Consider the following 19,651-nt stretch of genomic DNA (forward strand, 5'->3'; position numbering starts at 1 on the left):
ACTTGTATAAATACCCCATAATGGAATGAAGCCCACACTCTTGGGGCATTGTGTTGAGTCTACATTGGTATTCCAAGCATTTGTCTCAAGTGTCCATGCTTCCTTGCACTGCACGTCCAAAAGCATGTCCTAACCTTGCAACCCTTCTCCCCTCTCCTCCAACCCTGCAACCCACCCTCTCCCTCTCCTCCTCCCTCCTCCCTCCTCCTCCTCCTCCTCCTCCTCCCTCCTCCTCCTCCTCCTCCCTCCTCCTCCCCCTCCTCCTCCTCCCTCCTCCTCCTCCTCCTCTCTCCTCCCTCTCCCTCCTCCTCTTCCCTCCTCCTCCTTCCTCCTCTCTCTCTTCCTTCACCCATGCTCTTACACCTTCTTCCTCTCCCACTCCTATGCTTTCTTAAACCCTTAAACTCCATGATCTACGAGGGAGACGAGTTCTCCATCATGTACTCTACTCTGAACCTTGGACCCTCCTTCTAACCCTGGACTCCTTCTAAACCTTGGAACCTCCTTCTAAACCCTGGAACTCTTTCTAACCTTGAACTCTTTCTAAACCCTGGATCCTCCTTCTGAACCCTTGAACTCTTTCTAAACATTGGAACCTCCTTCTGAACCCTTAAACTCCTCCTAAACCCTACAACCCCCAATGAAGGCGAAAGCCTTCATTACCCCAACAACAATGGTTTACGTGCCTTTTACACATACTTGCATTTTGTTTGCTTACCACACTTAAGCCTACGTCTCTCACCGGAACACGACTCGAGGTCCTAAGCTACACTTATACTACAATGACAATTCCAATATATCTGTAGGTGACAAAAAGCCTCGGAACCCTGCAACATAGAATACCCAGCTCTTCCTACGAAAGCAGTAGGAAAGAGCAAACATTTGGCGCCGTTGCCGGGGATCGAACCCGGGTCACCCGCGTGACAGGCGGGTATACTCACCACTATACTACAACGATTAGCATGCCGGTATGACCTTTCTGTGTGTGTGTGGGGGAGAGAGATATTTTTTTATACATCCTTTGAGAGTGTGGAATGAAAGTGTGTGGTAGAATTATTCATGCAATCATCTAAGTGTCTAAGCGAAAGCGTGTGAGTGCACGTGACCTAGTAGCTAGGTAGGGACTAACTATATGCTTTTTTGCTGGGATTTTCATAGGGCATTCATCACTTCTGAGCCCTAGGTAAAATCGATTGATGCTACCTATATGTGCGAAGACATACATATGCAAGTGAGTGCTCGTGATACAATCTAATCCTAACTAAGGAAGACTTGGTTTCCCAAATCTTTGTTTTTGTTGAGGATGGCTTGCATGTTGATGTAGTAGTGCCTGAGTATGGCATCTACCTAAATCCAACAAAATGCCAGTTCATGGTCACCCACAGAGTTGTTTTGGGACACATCGTCTCTCAACATGGGATTGCAACTGACATGGACAAAATCAAAATCATCATGGAATTGCCTCCTCCTACAAATTCCAAAGGTGTACAGGTCTTTATGAGACATGTCGACTATTATAGAAGATTTATATTGCGGTATGTCATGACAGCTAGACCACTTTACAAATTATTAGTGGAATTCTTATGGACAGAAGAGTGCGACCTTGGAAGCCTTTGAGCTATTAAAGTGGCACCTAATCGCAGCACCCATCCTTATATCTCCCAATTGGGATATTGATTTTCATGTTCATACTAATGGATCCAAGTATGCAATTGGGAGTGTGCTTTGTCAACTTGGTGAACATAAGAAGGACTACCCATTCTACTTCACCAGTCGACAACTCAATGATGCAGAGATCAACTATACCACCACAGAAAGAGAAGCCCTAGCAATGGTGTATAGTGTAAAGAAATTTCAGCACTATCTACTAGCAAATGATTTTGTCTTCTACACCGACCATCAAGCATTGCTTATCTTGTGAGCCGTCCATATACAATAGGAAGAATAACCAAATGAATCCTCTTGCTTCAAGAATTCAACTTCAAAATAGTGGTCCGCAAAGGTGCCCAACACTACATTGCCAAAATCACATGTCTCGTGTCAAGTCGGGAGAAGAAGCCACTAGAGTAGAAGATGACTTACCAGATGCCACACTATTTCAAATAGATGTTGTTCCAGAGTGGTGTGGAGATATCATTGGGTACTTAATGAAAGGAAGACCACCCCTTGAAATGAAAGCAGTAGATGCCAGAAAACTAATTCTAAAGGTTCCACCCTATCAACTCATTGCAGGACAACTGTACAAGATGGGCAAGGACCAAATATTAAGAAGATGTGTAATGCCTCATGAGATCATGCCAATCCTATGTGAAGTCCATGAAGGAATTGTAGGAGGACACTTCCAAGGGGAAGCCACGGCAAGAAAAGTTCTCCTCGCAGAAGGCTATTGGTGGCCAACATTGTGGGCAGATGCCTATGAATATGTAAAAGGCTATGATGTATGCCAACAGACTACTAAACCACAACACAAAGACTTCAATCTCCTAACAACAGTTGTTGCACAAAAACCATTTGAAAAATGGGGGATTGACTATGTGGGTCCCATCCATCCAGTAGCAAAAGGAACACAAGCACACTACATCATTGTGGCCACTGATTACTTTACAAAATGGAATCAAGTTAAAGTAGTCAGAAAGATGCCAGAAGCACAGCAAGATTCTTATACGAAAATGTGATCACCCGATTCAGATGCCCCATTGAAATTGTGTTGGATAGAGGCACACATTTTGTCAATGAGGTAATCCAAGAACTCTTGTCTAGCTTTATGGTAATCTATCGAAAAAGCACACCCTACTACCCCTAAGGGAATGGACAGCAGGCCGAATCCACCAACAAAGAAATATGCATTATCCTGACCAAGGTAGTAGAACCACATAGTTCTGATTGGGCAGAGAAACTGAATGTAGCCTTATGGGCATACAGAACCACACTCAAGGTCAATACAGGGAACACACATTTTCAATTAGTGTATGGCCTTGAAGCTGTGGTCCCACTAGAATTTGTAATACCAAGCCTACGCATAGCAATACAGGAACACATGGGAGACCATGAATCCTTGAAAGAAAGACTCTATCATTCGGAGAAGCATACAGAGACAAGACTAGTCACCTACCATACCATGACAACAGAAAAACTTAGAAGAAAGACATGGTTTGATAGAAATCTTAAAGCTAAAGACATCAAGGAAGGTGACTTGGTCCTGTTATACAATGCCAAAGTACACAAGGGGAAATTGAAGTATCTAGGTCAAGGACCCTATCGAATAAGAAAAATGAATCCCATCGAAGCTGTGCTACTAGAAACATTGGATGGAGTCCAATTCAACACAACAATAAATGGGAGCCGACTGAAGCGCTACTACTTCAATACGCAAGTCATCCCCGACAGAAATAAAGATTTGGGAAACCAAGTCTTCCTTAGTTAGGATTAGATTGTATCACGAGCACTCACTTGCATATGTACGTCTTCACACATATAGGTAGCATCAATCGATTTTAACCTAGGGCTCAAAAGTGATGCCTGAGTTCTAGCTGCCCTATGAAATCCCATCAACAAAAAAAAAGCATATAGTTAGTCCCTACCTAGCTACTAGGTCACGTGCACTCACACGCTTTCGCTTAGACACATAGATGATTGCATGAATAATTGTGCCATACACTTTCATTCCATAGTCTAAAAGCATGTATAAAAATAAGATCTCTCACAAACACACAGAAAGGTCATACCTACATGCCAACCAATCTAATGATCACTAGTACACCACATGCACATAGATGCAGGTTCAGAAAAGATGCCGCCACTAAACCTCAAGCTAGTGGTAGTGGGCACCCATGCCATTACATCACTAAAGATGTGGCATTTAAAATTCAAAGTTTTTTTCAATGTTAAGAATTTTCTATATTTTTGTTCTTTTCATGTATAAATTAGATAGTCAAGCCCAACAGCAAAGCAATAGTTAAAGAAGACTAGTCAAAACTACCGAGAGCACTAGTGTCACAACATCACAAAAAACCCTTCATAGGGGTACTAAAGTCAACACTAATCTTGAGTCGCGTGCATAATCATTGCATCAAATCAATTGACTAAACCATTACTCTTGGTAAATATGACTCTTTCCTTTGTGAACCATATGAAAGTAACACTTGGGCCTAAATAATCTACAAAATTTGTGGGGGTTAAAGGTCACTGTGCCTTTACCTCGGTTATGTACAATACTCAAACACATATATAAATGAATGAAAAAGATGATTAGGGTGTTTTGCACCCACCAAAACTTGTGTGGCTCTCTGTTTCTCTCTCTCCCTCTTCCGTTCTTGCTTCCGTTGAGAGCACTTTTAACTAGTATCAGAGCCCGGGTGATCTAGCTAAGCATGCATGAATGCCTGGAAGCTCAACAACTCTGTGGGAGGAGGGAAAAGCTCTGTGGGAAGCTTTGTGGTGACTTTACTTACATCCGAGTGTGCAGATACCTTGGAGAAAAATTTGTAAAAGTCACTTTGGTTTTGCGAAGTGGTTTTGAGAGCCTGTTAAGTATTTCAAAGAAAAAGTCGTTTTTTGAGCTTTTCCCTATTCCATTCGATGACAGAGACTCCATATTGACTTGTAGAGGCAACTATTGCTTGCTTTTGATGTCCACTTCACTTCAGGAGCTTGGAAACACCTTCATTCTTGAATCTGGGATCATTTCATTGGATTTCTAACTCACTGTGTCAGTTTCTACGTTTTTCTGCCCAGGTATTGGAACTCAAGTTTGGAGCAACCATTTGTAGATCTGTCAGTTCCGATGGACTCAAGAGTCCTAAAACTTCTATGTTGCTCATCATTCGCACTCTGGTGGAGTTTACATATAGCTCTATTTCCAAAAACGTTTTTCAGTCCGTGTATTGGACCCAGTAATTGAGACCACGGTTTCCAAAACCATCTATCCCATTGCATTTTGGACGCCCAAAAACCTCTACTTGTCAGTTCTTGTGCGATTCGATGGAGGATTCTCATATTTATATATCTCTGTGTATTCGATTTCATCTCTCTATTATGCATTTTTCATTCTAAGGTTTTGAAACCTTAGATTTATGCCACATGTCAGTGGATAAGTGTTGACTCCCATTTCTCACTCATCGGTTGGGATTTTGGAGTTCTGACAGAAGAGAGATATTTGCAGATTTTTTGCTGAGTCCGATTATGCAATGGCACCCATGTTTTGAGGCATCTCAGGTTCTATTTTCAGTAGCGGTCATTACCGTGGGACCATGATTTCTTGAGCATACCTTATGCAGATCACTTTGGTTGCAGTTTGAGCAATGTGCGCTCATTCATGGTGTGCATTGGGTTGCAATGGATGATTTATAGGCCATTTGGATGCATTGCAGTCCTTATTGGATGCACTGATAGGCCCAAATTGCCTTGTGGGATGCTATTTTTATGGACGCTTTGCACATGGATGCTATTTTATGCTGAGGGACAGCTTTGATACATTGCACGTGATGCACTGATAGTGCTATGCTCGCTTGGATGAGATATTATTTATGCATATGCCAGTGGACAGTGTTTATGCTTGAGTCATTTGGCACTTATTGGCATTTTGGATTGCCATTGCAATTGGCATTTTCTTTTGGGCTAGATTTGCTCATATGGATGCATAGTATATGCACATGAGTCAGATGCTTTGAGACATGAGATTTGGTGATATTTCACTCTATTGTGGCATACACATTTGGGTGCACCTGGTATTTGGTGTGATTCTCTCTTATAGGCACTAGCATTTGGGATTTTTGCTTCATTTGCATCATGACATCCTCTTCCATGTCTGAAAAGGAGTTTCTTAGCATTAAAAAGTTTGATGGGACAAACTTTTCTTTGTGGAAAGAACAAATAAGGGATGTGCTTATTCAAAAGAAGCAGATTAAACCCTTGGCAGGGATTGAAGCTAAGCCTGCAAATATGTCTGAGGATGATTGGAATGAGTTGGATGCTTTAGCAAAATCTACTATTAGACTTCATCTTGCAGAGTCAGTTTATTTCACAGTAGTAAATGAGCAGAATACGGAAGATTTGTGGAAGAAACTGTGTGCCACTTATGGAAAGGAAACTACCTCCAATAAAGTTTACCTCATGAAGAGGTTGTTTGAGCTGCAGATGAAGGAAGGGGTCTCCATTGCTTCTCACTTGAATGAATTCAAAATTATTTTCAGCCAGCTTTAGGCTCAAAAGATGAATTTTGATGCGGAGACTAAGGCAATATTTCTCTTATGTTCATTGCCATCCTCATGGGATACCTTCCGTATAGCTGTCAGTAACTCTGTACCTGGTGGAGTACTGAAATTTGATGATGTTGTGGGTAGCTTGTTGGCCGAGGAGATTAGATGGAAGTATATGGATGGCAACAAGCAGGATGCAGCCTTAAATGTGCAAAGGGGTAGATCACAATTCAAGGCGAAGTCCCAAGAAAGAGGGAAGTCTCGTAGCAAATCCATGGCACGGAACATTGAGTGTTACCACTGTGGCAAGAAAAGCCATATGAAAAAGGATTGCTACAAGCTAAAAAGAGAGCAAAAGGATAAGAAAAAGAATGCAAATTGGGGTGCAAATCAAAAGGAAGAGAGTCCAAGGGAGGACAAAGGAAAAGTGAAGATCGAGAAGATCAATGCAGTCACACATGATAGTGACAATGACGTTCTCTTCATGTCTAGTTTATTTGCAGAGTTGCTTACCACTTCAGATGATGCATATTCCCAGGATTGGATTCTAGATTCTAGTGCTTCATTCCATGTTACTCCCCATAGGGAATGGTTCTCCACTTATGACAGTGGAAAGACAGGTTGTGTGCATCTTGGAAATGACTATGCATGTGGCATAGTGGGACTAGGTGACATAAAGTTTTCTTTTGCAAATGGGTCTGCATTTATTTTGAAACATGTGAGACATGTGCCTAAGTTGACCAAGAGTCTTATTTCAGTGGGTCAGCTTGATGATGCTAGTTTTCACACCACTTTTGGCTTTCAAAGTTGGAAAATTCAGAAGGGCTCTATGCTTTTGGCCAGGGGTGCCAAGTGTGGGACTTTGTATCCCTTACATGTATCAGGGGTATTTGATCATGTTGTTGCAATAACCGAGCAGCCAAGCACTTCTTTGTGGCATTGCAGGTTGGGGCACATGAGCCAAAATGGGATGAAACTCTTATGCCATTTGGGTTATGTACCGCATTTGAGTTTCTTTGATTTTGACTTTTGTGAACACTGCCTCTATGGGAAGCACACTAAATCAGCCGATAAAAGAAGGGGAAGGAAAGAGTTTGAAAAGCTTGATTTGGTGCATTCAGACGTATGTGGTCCCATGCCTACACGGTCATTAGGCGGGGCTGAATACTATGTGACATTCATTGATGATGCAACTAGGAAAGTGTGGGCTTATGCTATAGCTTGGAAGAGTGATGTGTTCCAGGTATTTCAAAAATGGCTGGCCTTGGTTGAGAATCAGTCAGGTAGAACGCTTAAATGCCTACGGACTGATAATGGTGGAGGGTATCTCTCTCATGACTTTCACCATTTCTGTGATACACATGGGATTAAGACGGAGCTCACATCCCCTCGTACTCTAGAGCAAAATCCAGTTGCAGAAAAGATGAACCAAACCATTCAAGAAAGGATGCAATGCATGCTTTCCAATGCAAGTCTTTCTGGTGGTTTTTGGGCTGAGGCAATGAAGACTGCAGTGTATGTGATCAATAGATCACCTAGTAAGAGTTTGGATGGTGGTATTCCTGAAGAGGCATGGAGTGGCAAGAAGCCCTCTTACTCTCATTTGCATATATTTGGGTGTGAACATGTGCCGAAAGAGCTTCGAAAGAAGCTAGATCCTAAGTCTAGAAAATGCATCTTTCTGGGTTATGGTGAAAGTGGAGAGATGGGCTCTCATCTCTGGGATCCAAAAGCAAAGAAGATCATACGCAGCCATGATGTAGTCTTCAATGAAAAGAATATGCATAAGACACCCATGAGGGATGTGGAATCACTTTCCAGGATGTGAATCCATTTGCATATGTTGATAGACAACAAGCTATCCATGCACCAAATGTGCAAGAAATGGTACCACCAAGTACTCCCATAGGTATACAATCAAGGGTAGATGATGGATCATCTATTGGTGGAAATGATGAGCCAAATGTGGCTGATATGTAGGTGGGATAGCAAGCTGAAATGTCCTTGAGAACCAATACACTAATCTTGGTGTGGACACCTTCCTCATTGATTCCTTTTTTAATTATTTGAGGAATGCCTTAAACATGTGCTACCAATATGTAAAGTACCCAATTAGAAATTGGTTGAACCATTTTTTATCTATGTTGAATAAACTACATGGAAAGTAGTTCATGAATTTTGTCATGTTCATTGTGTCCCATAGGAAGCTTTGCAAGTGACTGTAGGATCCTCTTCCTCAATCCCCTTATAGTCTTTAAACTTCACCTTGATCAGCTATGTGAATTGTGGCCTTGGTGATCATTGGCTTAAGGCTAATTGATTACAACTATTCCCTCTTGACTCGATTAGGACTCAAAACTTGGTCCCTTACATCTTGGTGACCTCTGTTCCATACTCGAGAAATCACCTTGCTTCATGTTGGCAATCATCAGTATGTACATTCTTGGGTGCTTGGCTTGATATTCATACCACAACCTACTATCGCATTAATGAGTGCATACCCATGCCAACTTGAGCTCACTGATTTTGAAGGGTTAAATGCACCTTCCACCAATAGGATCTTGTATCATTGCTACACTTGGCTTCCTTGGCACGTTCTTTCCATGGTCAAAACCTTGACATCATGACTCAAGACTTGACAAACCAGGGAAATTGTCTTAGCCCACAAGTCCTTCTTCCTTGGTTTTCTTCTTGAGTCAAGGCCCGAGTCAAGGCCCACTTGGCCTCTGGACTTAATGTGCACTCAATAGCTCAATGGACACACCCATGGCTTGCTCATTATCAAAATTCTTAATTGATGAGTCTAGCTTGTGTGGAAGGTTTCATTCATGATTGCAATTACTATGGTGGAAAGAGAGAAGTTGATTGCAGTATGGTTTTTCTTTGGTACTAACTATGACTTGGCCATGGTACTAACTATGACGGCCATGAAACATACCAACTCTCTTATGGGGGATGTGAAATCAGTGTTAGTGGCTTTAAATTTCTATGAGGGTCCTATCCATATTTAACCTTCTAACATTGAGGAAACATATGGACTTATGAATAAATTATATTTTTTTGCTACTCAAATAGGAAATTTATAAATTATGTATTGTTTCTATCGCTTGCTTTTTTTGGCTTGCTCACTTTTTGGTAATCCTCAATAGACCCTAGGGAGAAAACCCACCAAACAAATGGTGTTGCATAACATCCTTCCACACAATTGAGAACAAGGAAATTATTTTGTCATTGCATTGCTTGCATTCATGTCTAATTATGGACACATATCAACGTTATGCCTTTCCAAGAAATTCCTAATGATGAGAATGTCCAAGTGGATCCACTATTTGTAGGTCAACATGATGGATTGAGTGATTGTCTCATAGAAGGTGACAATTTTTCTATCAATGTAGAAGAGTGCAACACTAATGTTGTAGTGTTCTACATATAACAATGTACATGCCAAAAGAGAGAATTACCCCTCATGTCTTGAGGGACAGTTTGGGGGAGGAGAGGGGGTTAGACTAAGTAGCGTGTTTAGGCTGGGAGAATACATGGTGCCCAAGTAGTACTATGAAAGGTAGGATGACTACCACTATTGCTTGCTTCATGATGACAAGACTGTAATATCCATGTACTCATAGCATCTACTTATTATCAAGGCCCCTATGATAGCAATTGAAGAGATTCAATTTGTTCTTCCTATCATTTGAAGTTCATGGAATTATTTACCTTTAGCATGTCTTTTTACATGTAACACATTCACTACTACTGCTACTTTCTATTTCTTGCATTTTGGTTAATGAAAGCATTCATTTGCAAACCTACACGCATACTCCTTATGGAAAAGACGGGGTGTAATTCATGCTATGTTCTATTGTTCAAGTCCTACTTATAATTTCATAGTGGATTCTTCACAAAACACTTCCCTCAAGGCCTCAAGTTTGAGTAGTCTCTTAGGAAGTGAGTTCCTTGGCATTTATAACAAGCCATTGGTTGATTGACTAGTGTCTTATATGGACATTCACTAGCTCGATGGGGCCCTTGACATGTTTAGCATTGTATAGGTGGTCTACGAGTCATGTGTTCCTATCCATGGCCTTTTGAGAGGCGGGGACCATTGATAGACCAAGATATATTGTTCTTCCTACATAGTATACTGACTTTCATTGCGAGACTCGTGTGGAGAGGAGTTTTGTATTGTGAGAAATCACCCCGGGGGATTCACATGGGGGAACTTATGATATCATGTGAGTGTACAATAGGGGGGTTTTCTGAAATGAGGAATAAGCTTATACATTAGGGGTGGGGGCCCTTTTTATTTTTTCCCAATATTATATTTAAGTTAGGGGGCCCATGCCATATTTAAGAGGGGGGGGGACATAGTATAGGCTACCTTGGGTAACTAGTCTGAACAAGTTTGGTTTTGTGTATGGTTTTAAATAGTGACAAGGAAAATAGTCTAAAATTTCTTATTGTGTAATCTAAATTCGTGAGAAAGAACGTAGATTTAAGGAAAGGGGGGGACATAATAAAATTTTGGTGGTTATAAGCTTAAATAGGGGTGTTTTATCATCCTACATGGATCTTAAATAGGGGGTTTTCTTGAAGTTCATGCACGCAGGTGATGTCCCCCTTTCATGAAGAGTGAATCCCCCGGGGAAATCACTCAATCAAGAGATCATGGTCTGGTTCCTCCCACTCACTATGCATTTCGTCAATTATCACCTGATTCATGGGGGTAATCCAAGGTGGTGGGATTTGAGGGTGCAGGATTAATGGAGGCAACGAAAGGTTTTGAGACCTATATTGCCCATGGTTGGCAGGGAGGGATCCTTGGATGGTCAATTGTCGATGATTGGATGGATTTAGCAGTGCGGGTAAGTTTAGAACTAGCCTTTGTTCATACATTGTCTATGGGATAACCTTTAGATGGCAAGACTGGGAGGTCTCATGGTCTGCCCCAGTGAACACAATGGCCATAGTACAGTGCTGGCCTAGGCCTAAGGCAGGGTAACTCATTGATGGGATGGTTATCTATGTAGATGCCGCACCACACCTTGTCTCCTCTTGGAAATAGATGAGGATTGCTAGGGACTTTCTTTTTCAATCCTCCCTTGAGTCTTTGGCTTAGCCAGTTTAAGAAGTTGGTGACCAACTCTTCCATATTTACACCCTTGGTGGGTAGAGTTGTCTCCTTGGCCTCACTCACTATTTTACTAGTTTGGAATAGGTCTAATGAAGCTGTTAAGGCATTAATATCCTGCAGGGTTAACGCAGATTCCAAGGCCCACACAAGTGGCTACAACCCTTCAATCAATGATTGCAACCACATACGTTGTATATCCATGGGACCAAGTGTCTCTTGATCATTATGAATATTCACGAAATTGGATACACTATGTCTTTATTCTTTTCCGCACTCTGTGTTGCATGTGTGAGTGTGCATAGGGCACACATTGGTGACCACAGTTAACTCAAAAGTTGAGAGTGCTCTCAACGGAAGCAAGAATGGAAGAAGGAGAGAGAGAGACAGAGAGCCACACAAGTTTGGTGGGTGCAGAACCACCATCTTCTTTTTCATTCATTTATATATGTGTTTGAGTATTGTATATAACCGAGGTAAAGGCATAGTGACCTTTAACCCCCACAACCTCCCACTTAAAGGACAATATACCTTTAAGGGAGAACAACCAGTGAGCATACTATCCAATGCCCATCAATACACGACAATACTCAAACCGCTGACTAGGTAGACTCTTCATCAGCATATCTGCAGGGTTATCATCTGTATGAACCTTGACAAGCTCTATGCGCTTGTCCTCAAGTACCTCCCTGATGAAATGGTACCTGACCTCAATGTGTTTGGTCTTTGCATGAAAGACCGGATTCCGTGCTAGCTGAATAGCACTCATGGAATCACTATGCAATGTCGGTACATCTGTATGAATCCCCAAATCTCCCACTAGCCGATCAAGCCATATAGCCTCCTTGCAACCCTCTGTGGCTGCAACATACTCAGCCTCTGTGGTAGACAAAGCAACGCACTTCTGTGCGTGAGACATCCACGACACTACACCACCTACAAAGGTGAACACATAACCAGAAGTGGATCTCCTACTATCCACATGCCCTGCATAGTCTGAATCTGTGTACCCAAGTACACGCATGTCTCCTTTACCAAAGCAAATGCACATCTCCTTGGTACCCTTCATGTACCTCATGATGCACTTAACTGCCTCCCAATGCCTCTTTCCTGGATTAGCCATATAGCGGCTAACAACTCCCACTGCAAATGCAATGTCTGGTCTAGTAGCTATCATAGCATACATAAGACTCCCAACTGCTGATGCATAAGGAACCTTGGCCATCATGGCCTTTTCCTCTTTTGATTTGGGACTATCTGTATGACTCAGTTTCACATATGGAGGCAATGGAGTACTCACTGCCTTCCCCCCCTCCATATTGAAACGTTGCAATACTTTTGTAACATACTCTTTTTGTGAAAGCCAAAGGAGTTTCCTACTCCGATCATGCGTGATGCGCATACCAAGAGTATGACCTGCAAATCCCAAATCCTTCATATCAAAGGCCTCATGCAACTTGGCCTTTAAAGCATCTAGCTCATAAGTATTCTTGCTAGCCAATAGCATATCATCCACATATAGTGCCAAGATTATCAAGCTATTATCCTTAGCCCTTTTAGTGTAGAGGCAGTGATCAATTTCACTCCTTCTAAAACCCTGGGACTAAATGAAAGCATCAAACTTCTGATACCATTCTCTAGGTGCTTGCTTAAGACCATAGAGACTCTTCTTCAGCTTGCAAACTAAATGCTCTTTGCCCTTTTCTTCAAAGCCTTCCGGCTGAACCATGTAAATTTCCTCATGCAAATCCCCATGCAAGAAAGCTGTCTTGACATCCATCTGCATAAGCTCCATATCCTCTATTGCCACTAGTCCATGCATGCATCTAAGTGTGGTCATCTTCACAACTGGAGAGAATATCTCATCAAAGTCCACACCCTTCTCTTGCTTGAACCCTTTAGCAACCAAATGGGCCTTGTACCTAGGCACATCATCACCTGTGACCTTCATTTTGTAGACCCATTTACATGGCAATGCTTATGGCAAAGAAACCAAGTCCCAAGTCTTATTCTTCATAAGTGAACTCATCTCTGATTGCATAGCATACTCCCACTTGCATTGATCCTCATGCATCATAGCCTCTCTATAGCAAGAAGGCTCCCCGCAATCAGTAAGCATCACATAGTCTACCCCTGGAACAAACCTATCAGGCGGTCTAGACACTCTAGATGATCTTCTCAAGGGCATTTCAGCTTGCTCTCCCATTTGCATATCAGCCACATTTGGCTCATCATTTCCACCAATAGATGATCCATCATCTACCCTTGATTGTATACCTGTGGGAGTACTTGGTGGTACCATTTCTTGCACATTTGGTGCATGGACAGCTTGCTGCCTATCAACATATGCAGGTGGATTCACATCCTGGAAAGTGATTCTCCTCATTTCCACATCCCTCATGGGTGCCTTATGCATCTTCATCTCATTGAAGACCACATCATGGCTGCGTATGATCTTCTTTACTTCTGGATCCCAGAGACGATAGCCCATCTCTCCACTTTCACCATAACCCAGAAAGATGCATTTCCGAGACTTAGGATCTAGCTTCTTTCGAAGCTCTTTTGGCACATGTGCATATGCCTCACACCAAAATATACGCAAATGAGAGTAAGAGGGCTTCTTGCCACTCCATGCCTCTTCAGGAATACCACCATCCAAACTCTTACTAGGTGATCTATTGATCACATGCACTGCAGTCTTCATTGCCTCAGCCCAAAAACCACCAGAAAGACTTGCATTGGAAAGCATGCATTGCAACCTTTCTTGAATGGTACGGTTCATCTTTTCTGCAACTGGATTTTGCTCTGGAGTACGAGGGGAAGTGAGCTCCCTCTTAATCCCACGTGTATCACAGAAATGCTGAAAGTCATGAGAGAGATACTCTCCACCATTATCCGTCCGTAGGCATTTAAGCGTTCTACCTGACTGATTCTCAACCAAGGCCAGCCATTTCTGAAATACCTGGAACACATCACTCTTCCGAGCTATAGCATAAGCCCACACTTTCCTAGTTGCATCATCAATGAATGTCACATAGTATTCAGCCCCGCCTAATGACCGTGTAGGCATGGGATCACATACGTCTGAATGCACCAAATCAAGCATTTCAAACTCTTTCTTTCCCCTTCTTTTATGGGCTGATTTAGTCTACTTCCCATAGAGACAGTGCTCACAAAATTCAAAATCAGAGAAACTCAAATGTGGTACATAACCCAAACGGCATAAGAGTTTCATTCCATTCTGGCTCATGTGCCCCAACCTGCAATGCCACAAAGAAGTGCTTGGCTGCTCGGTTATTGCAACAACATGATCAATTACCCCTAATACATGTAAGGGATACAAAGTCCCACACTTGGCACCCCTGGCCAAAAGCATAGAGCCCTTCTGAATTTTCCAACTCTGAAAGCCAAAAGTGGTGTGAAAACCAGCATCATCTAGCTGACCCACTGAAATAAGACTCTTGGTCAACTTAGGCACATGTCTCACATGTTTCAAAACAAATGCAGACCCATTTGCAAAAGAAAACTTTATGTCACCTGCTCCCGCTATGTCACATGCATAGTCATTTCCAAGATGCACACAACCTGTCTTTCCACTATCATAAGTGGAGAACCATTCGCTATGGGGAGTAACATGGAATGAAGCACCAGAATCCAAAATCCAATCCTGGGAATATGCATCATCTGAAGTGGTAAGCAACTCTGCAGATAAACTAGACATGAAGAGAACGTCATTGTCACTATCACGTGTGACTGCATTGATCTCCTCGATCTTCACTTTTCCTTTGTCCTCCCTTGGACTCTCTTCCTTTTGATTTGCACCCCAATTTGCATTCTTTTTCTTATCCCTTTGCTCTCTTTTTAGCTTGTAGCAATCCTTTTTCATATGGCCCTTCTTGCCACAATGGTAACACTCAATGTTCCGTGCCCTTGATTTGCTACGTGACTTCACTCTTTCTTGGGACTTCCCCCTAAACTGTGATCTGCCCCTTTGCACATTTAAGGCTGCATCCTGCTTGTTGCCATCCATAGACTTCCGTCTAATCTCCTCGGCCAACAAGCTATCCACAACATCATCAAATTTCAGTACTCCACCAGGTGCAGAGTTACTGGCAGCTGTACGGAAGGTATCCCATGAGGATGGCAATGAACATAAGAGAAATATTGCCTTAGTCTCCACATCAAAATTCATTTTCTGAGCTTGAAGCTGGCTGAAAATAATATTGAATTCATTCAAATGAGAAGCAATGGAGACCCCTTCCTTCATTTGCAGCTCAAACAACCTCTTCATGAGGTAAACTTTATTAGAGGCAGTTTCCTTCTCATAAGTGGCACACAGTTTCTTCCACAAATCTTCAGTAGTCTGCTCATTTACTACTGTGAAATAAACTGACTCTGCAAGATGAAGTCTAATAGTAGACTTTGCTAATGCATCCAACTCATTCCAATCATCCTCAGACATATTTGCAGGCTTAGCTTCAATCCCTGCCAAGGGTTTAATCTGCTTCTTTTGAATAAGCACATCCCTTATTTGTTCTTTCCACAAAGAAAAGTTTGTCCCATCAAACTTTTTAATGTTGAAAAACTCCTTTTCAGATGTGGAAGAGGATGCCATGATGCAAATAAAGCAAAATCCCAAATGCTAGTGCCTCAAGAGATAATCACACCAAATACCAGGTGCACCCAAATGTGTATGCCACAATAGAGTGAAATATCACCAAAACTCAAGGCTCAAAGCATCTGACTCATGTGCATATACTATGCATCCATATGAGCAAATCTGGCCCAAAAGAAAATGCCAATAAGTGCCAAATGACTCAAGCATAAACACCGTCCACTGGCATATGCATCAATAATGTCTCATCCAAGAGAGCATAGCACTATCAAAATGGTGCCACCAAGTACTCCCACAGGTGCACAATCAAGGGCAGATGAAGGATCATCTATTGGTGGCAATGATGAGCCAAATGTGGCTGATATGTAGGTGGGATAGCAATTTGAAATGCCCTTGAGAAAAACATCTAGAGTTTCTAGACCACCTGAGAGATTTGTTCCAAGGGTAGAGTATGTGATGCTTTTACTAATTGCGGGGAGCCTTCTTGCTATAGAGAGGCTATGATGCGCAAGGATTAGTGGAAGTGGGAGTATGCTATGCAATCAGAGATGAGTTCACTCTCATAAAGAATAAGACTTAGGACTTGGTGTCTTTGCCACATGCAAAGAAAGCATTGCCATGTAAATGGGTCTACAAGATGAAGGTCACAAGTGATGATGTGCCCAAGTACAAGGCCCATTTTGTTGCTAAAGGATTCAAGCAAGAGAAGGGTGTGGAATTTGATGAGATATTCTCTCCAGTTGTGAAGATCACCACACTTAGATGTGTACTTGGACTTGTGGCAATAGATGATATGGAGCTTATTCAGATGGATGTCAAGATAGCTTTCTTGCATGGGGATTCGCATGAGGAAATTCACATGGTACAGCCGAAAGCCTTTGAAGAAAAGGGCAAAGAGCATTTGGTTTGCAAGCTGAAAAAGAGTCTCTATGGCCTTAAGCAAGCACCTAGCAAATGGTATCACAAGTTTGATGCTTTCATTCAGTCCCAGGGTTTCATAAGAATTGAGATTGATCACTGCCTCTATACTAAAAGGGCTAAGGATAATAGCATGATACTCTTGGCACTTTATGTGACCGATATGTAATTGGCTAGCAAGAACACTTATGGGCTTGATGCATTGAAGGCCAAGTTGCATGAGGCCTTTGACATGAAGGATTTGGGACCTGCAGGTCATATTCTTGGTATGCGCATCCCGCGTGACTGGAGTAGGAAACTCCTTTGGCTTTCACAGAAGGAGTATGTTACAAAAGTGTTGCAGCATTTCAATCTGGAGGGGGGAAGGCAGTAAGTACTCCATTGCCTCCATATGTGAAACTAAGTTAAGCAGATAGTCCCAAATCAGATGAGGAGAGGGCCATGATGGCCAAGGTTCCTTATGCAGTAGCGGTTGGGAGTCTTATGTATGCTATTGCATCACCTGCAATGTTTCAAAGCTGTCCCTCAGCATAAAATAGCATCCATGTGCAAAGCGTCCATAAAAAATAGCATCCCACAAGGCAATTTGGGCCTATCAGCGCATCCAACAAGGACCGCAATGCATCCAAATGGCCTATAAATTATCCACTGCAACCCAATGCATACCACGAATGAGCGCACACTGCTCAAACTGTAACTGAGTGATCTGCATAAGGTATGCTGAAGAAATCATAGTCCTACGGTAATGAGCGCTACTGAAAATAGAACCTGAGATGCTTCAAAACATGGGCGCCATTGCATAATCGGACTCAGCAAGAAAATCTGCAAATATCTCTCTTCTGCCAGAACTCCAAAATCCCAACCGATGAGTGAGAAATGGGAGTCAACACTTATCCACTACCATGTGGCATAAATCTAAGGTTTCAAAACCTTAGTATGAAAAAATGCATAACAGAGAGACGAAATCGAATACACAGAGATTTATCACTCTGAAAATCCTCCACCGAATTGCGCAAGAACTGACAGGTAGGGGTTTTTGGGCATCCGGAACGCAATGGGACAGACGGTTTTGGAAACCGTGGTCTCAATCACTGGGTCCAACACACGGACTGAAAAACGTTTTTGGAAATAGAGTTATCTGTAAACTCCACCGGAGTGCAAATGATGAGCAACATAGAAGTTTTAGGACCTCCTGAGTCCACTGGAACTGACAGATCTGCAAATGGTTGCTCCAAACTTGAGTTCCAACACCCAGGCAAAAAACGCAGGAATTGACACAGTGAGTCAGAAATCCAATGAAATGATCCCAGATTCAAGAATGAAGGTGTTTCCAAGCTCCTGAAGTAATGTGGACACCAAAAGCAAGCAATAGTTGCCTCTACAAGTCAATATGGAGTCTCTGTCATCGAACGGAACAGAGAAAACCTCAAAAAACGACTTTTTCTTTGAAAGCTCTTAACAGGCTCTCAAAACCACTTTGTAAAGCCAAAGTGACTTTCCAAAGGTTCCTCCAAGGTCTCTGCACACTCGGATGCAAGTAAAGTCGCCCACAAAGCTTCCCACAGAGCTTCTCCTTCCTCCCACAGAGCTGCTGAGCTTCAAAGCATTCACGCACGCTCAGCTAGATCACCCGGGCTCTGATACCAGTTGAGATTGCTCTCAATGGAAGCAAGAATGGAAGAAGGAGAGAGAGAGAGACAGAGAGCCACACAAGTTTGGTGGGTGCAGAACCACCCTAATCTTCTTTTTCATTCATTTATATATGTGTTTGAGTATTGTATATAACCGGGGTAAAGGCATAGTGACCTTTAACCCCCACAAAAGTTTCATAAATGTGGGGTATGCATCGAGCCCTAAGGCTCACCATTTGTGTCAGCATTGCTGGGAGGGATGGCATGTGATGCACCCACAACCAGAGGGTTCAATTGGCTTTGTAAGTGCTCATAATCCAGAAACAACAGCAACTCAACATTGTGCTTGAGGACCTTTTTGCAGTGAATACATGGACCTAGCATGCTTGATTTGGAGATTGTCATTTCATGAGTGAATTGTTGCTTCATGCAAGCATTGATCATCTCACTCATCAAATTGCGGTACTAACCTATGGCATGAATGCAAACGAGGTTGCAACGACCTTTGGGTCCACTATTATCGACAACGAGGCTACCCCGTTGAGCTAGGTGATCTTTGTCCGCAGACAGAGACTTGCATGTGGAGTGAGATGTTCAGTGGACTCTGCAAGATGCTGGTGGTGGCATACTAGAAAATGGTGGTGCCTAGTTCAAAGTGGTTCGCAGGTGAACGTACAAGAGCCCTCTTCATCGCCATCTACAGTCTGAGTGTGGATGATGCAGTGTGTCCTCTCCATGGGGTCGACATGTGCTAAGCAAGCCATCTTTACCGAGAGAAGGTGGCATCTCATCGATGGTTTGTGGTCTATTCTTCACTCCATAAGAGATGACAGCAATTGGGGGGACAATGCCATTGGTAGTGATTGTCTTTGTCATTTTGGCCAATCTAGTCACAATGGTGGCATGTAATGTGAAGTATACAAAATTCTAGGGGAAGACTCATGATGATCCGGATGCCCACATTCACCAGTTTGATAAAATTTACACTCTCAATGTGCCAGGTGTGGTGGATCCAGTGCAAAAGGAGGTAGTCTTTGAGTCCATGTTGGAGGTTAAAGCATCACGTTGGTTGACAGAGTATGCCTCGGAGCACTTCCAAAATTACGGTGAAATCAAGGTCTTTTTTGTGGCAGTTTTGTAAGGAGAAAACGATTTCGTAGAT

The 19,651-nt window shown here is 42.5% G+C and overlaps 1 non-coding gene across 1 annotated transcript; it reads right to left on the reverse strand.

Annotated features, from left to right (window-relative positions):
- Positions 1-886: 886 nt before the first annotated feature.
- Positions 887-958, reverse strand: TRNAD-GUC (transfer RNA aspartic acid (anticodon GUC)). Its single transcript has one exon. It is a non-coding gene; the product is annotated as a tRNA-Asp (tRNA).
- Between the last annotated feature and the right edge of the window lie 18,693 nt (positions 959-19,651).

This window comes from Dipteris shenzhenensis, chromosome 3, assembly GCF_047967505.1.
Source record: "Dipteris shenzhenensis isolate YYH24624 ecotype China chromosome 3, Dip_SZ_1.0, whole genome shotgun sequence".
Classification (NCBI taxonomy): domain Eukaryota; kingdom Viridiplantae; phylum Streptophyta; class Polypodiopsida; order Gleicheniales; family Dipteridaceae; genus Dipteris; species Dipteris shenzhenensis.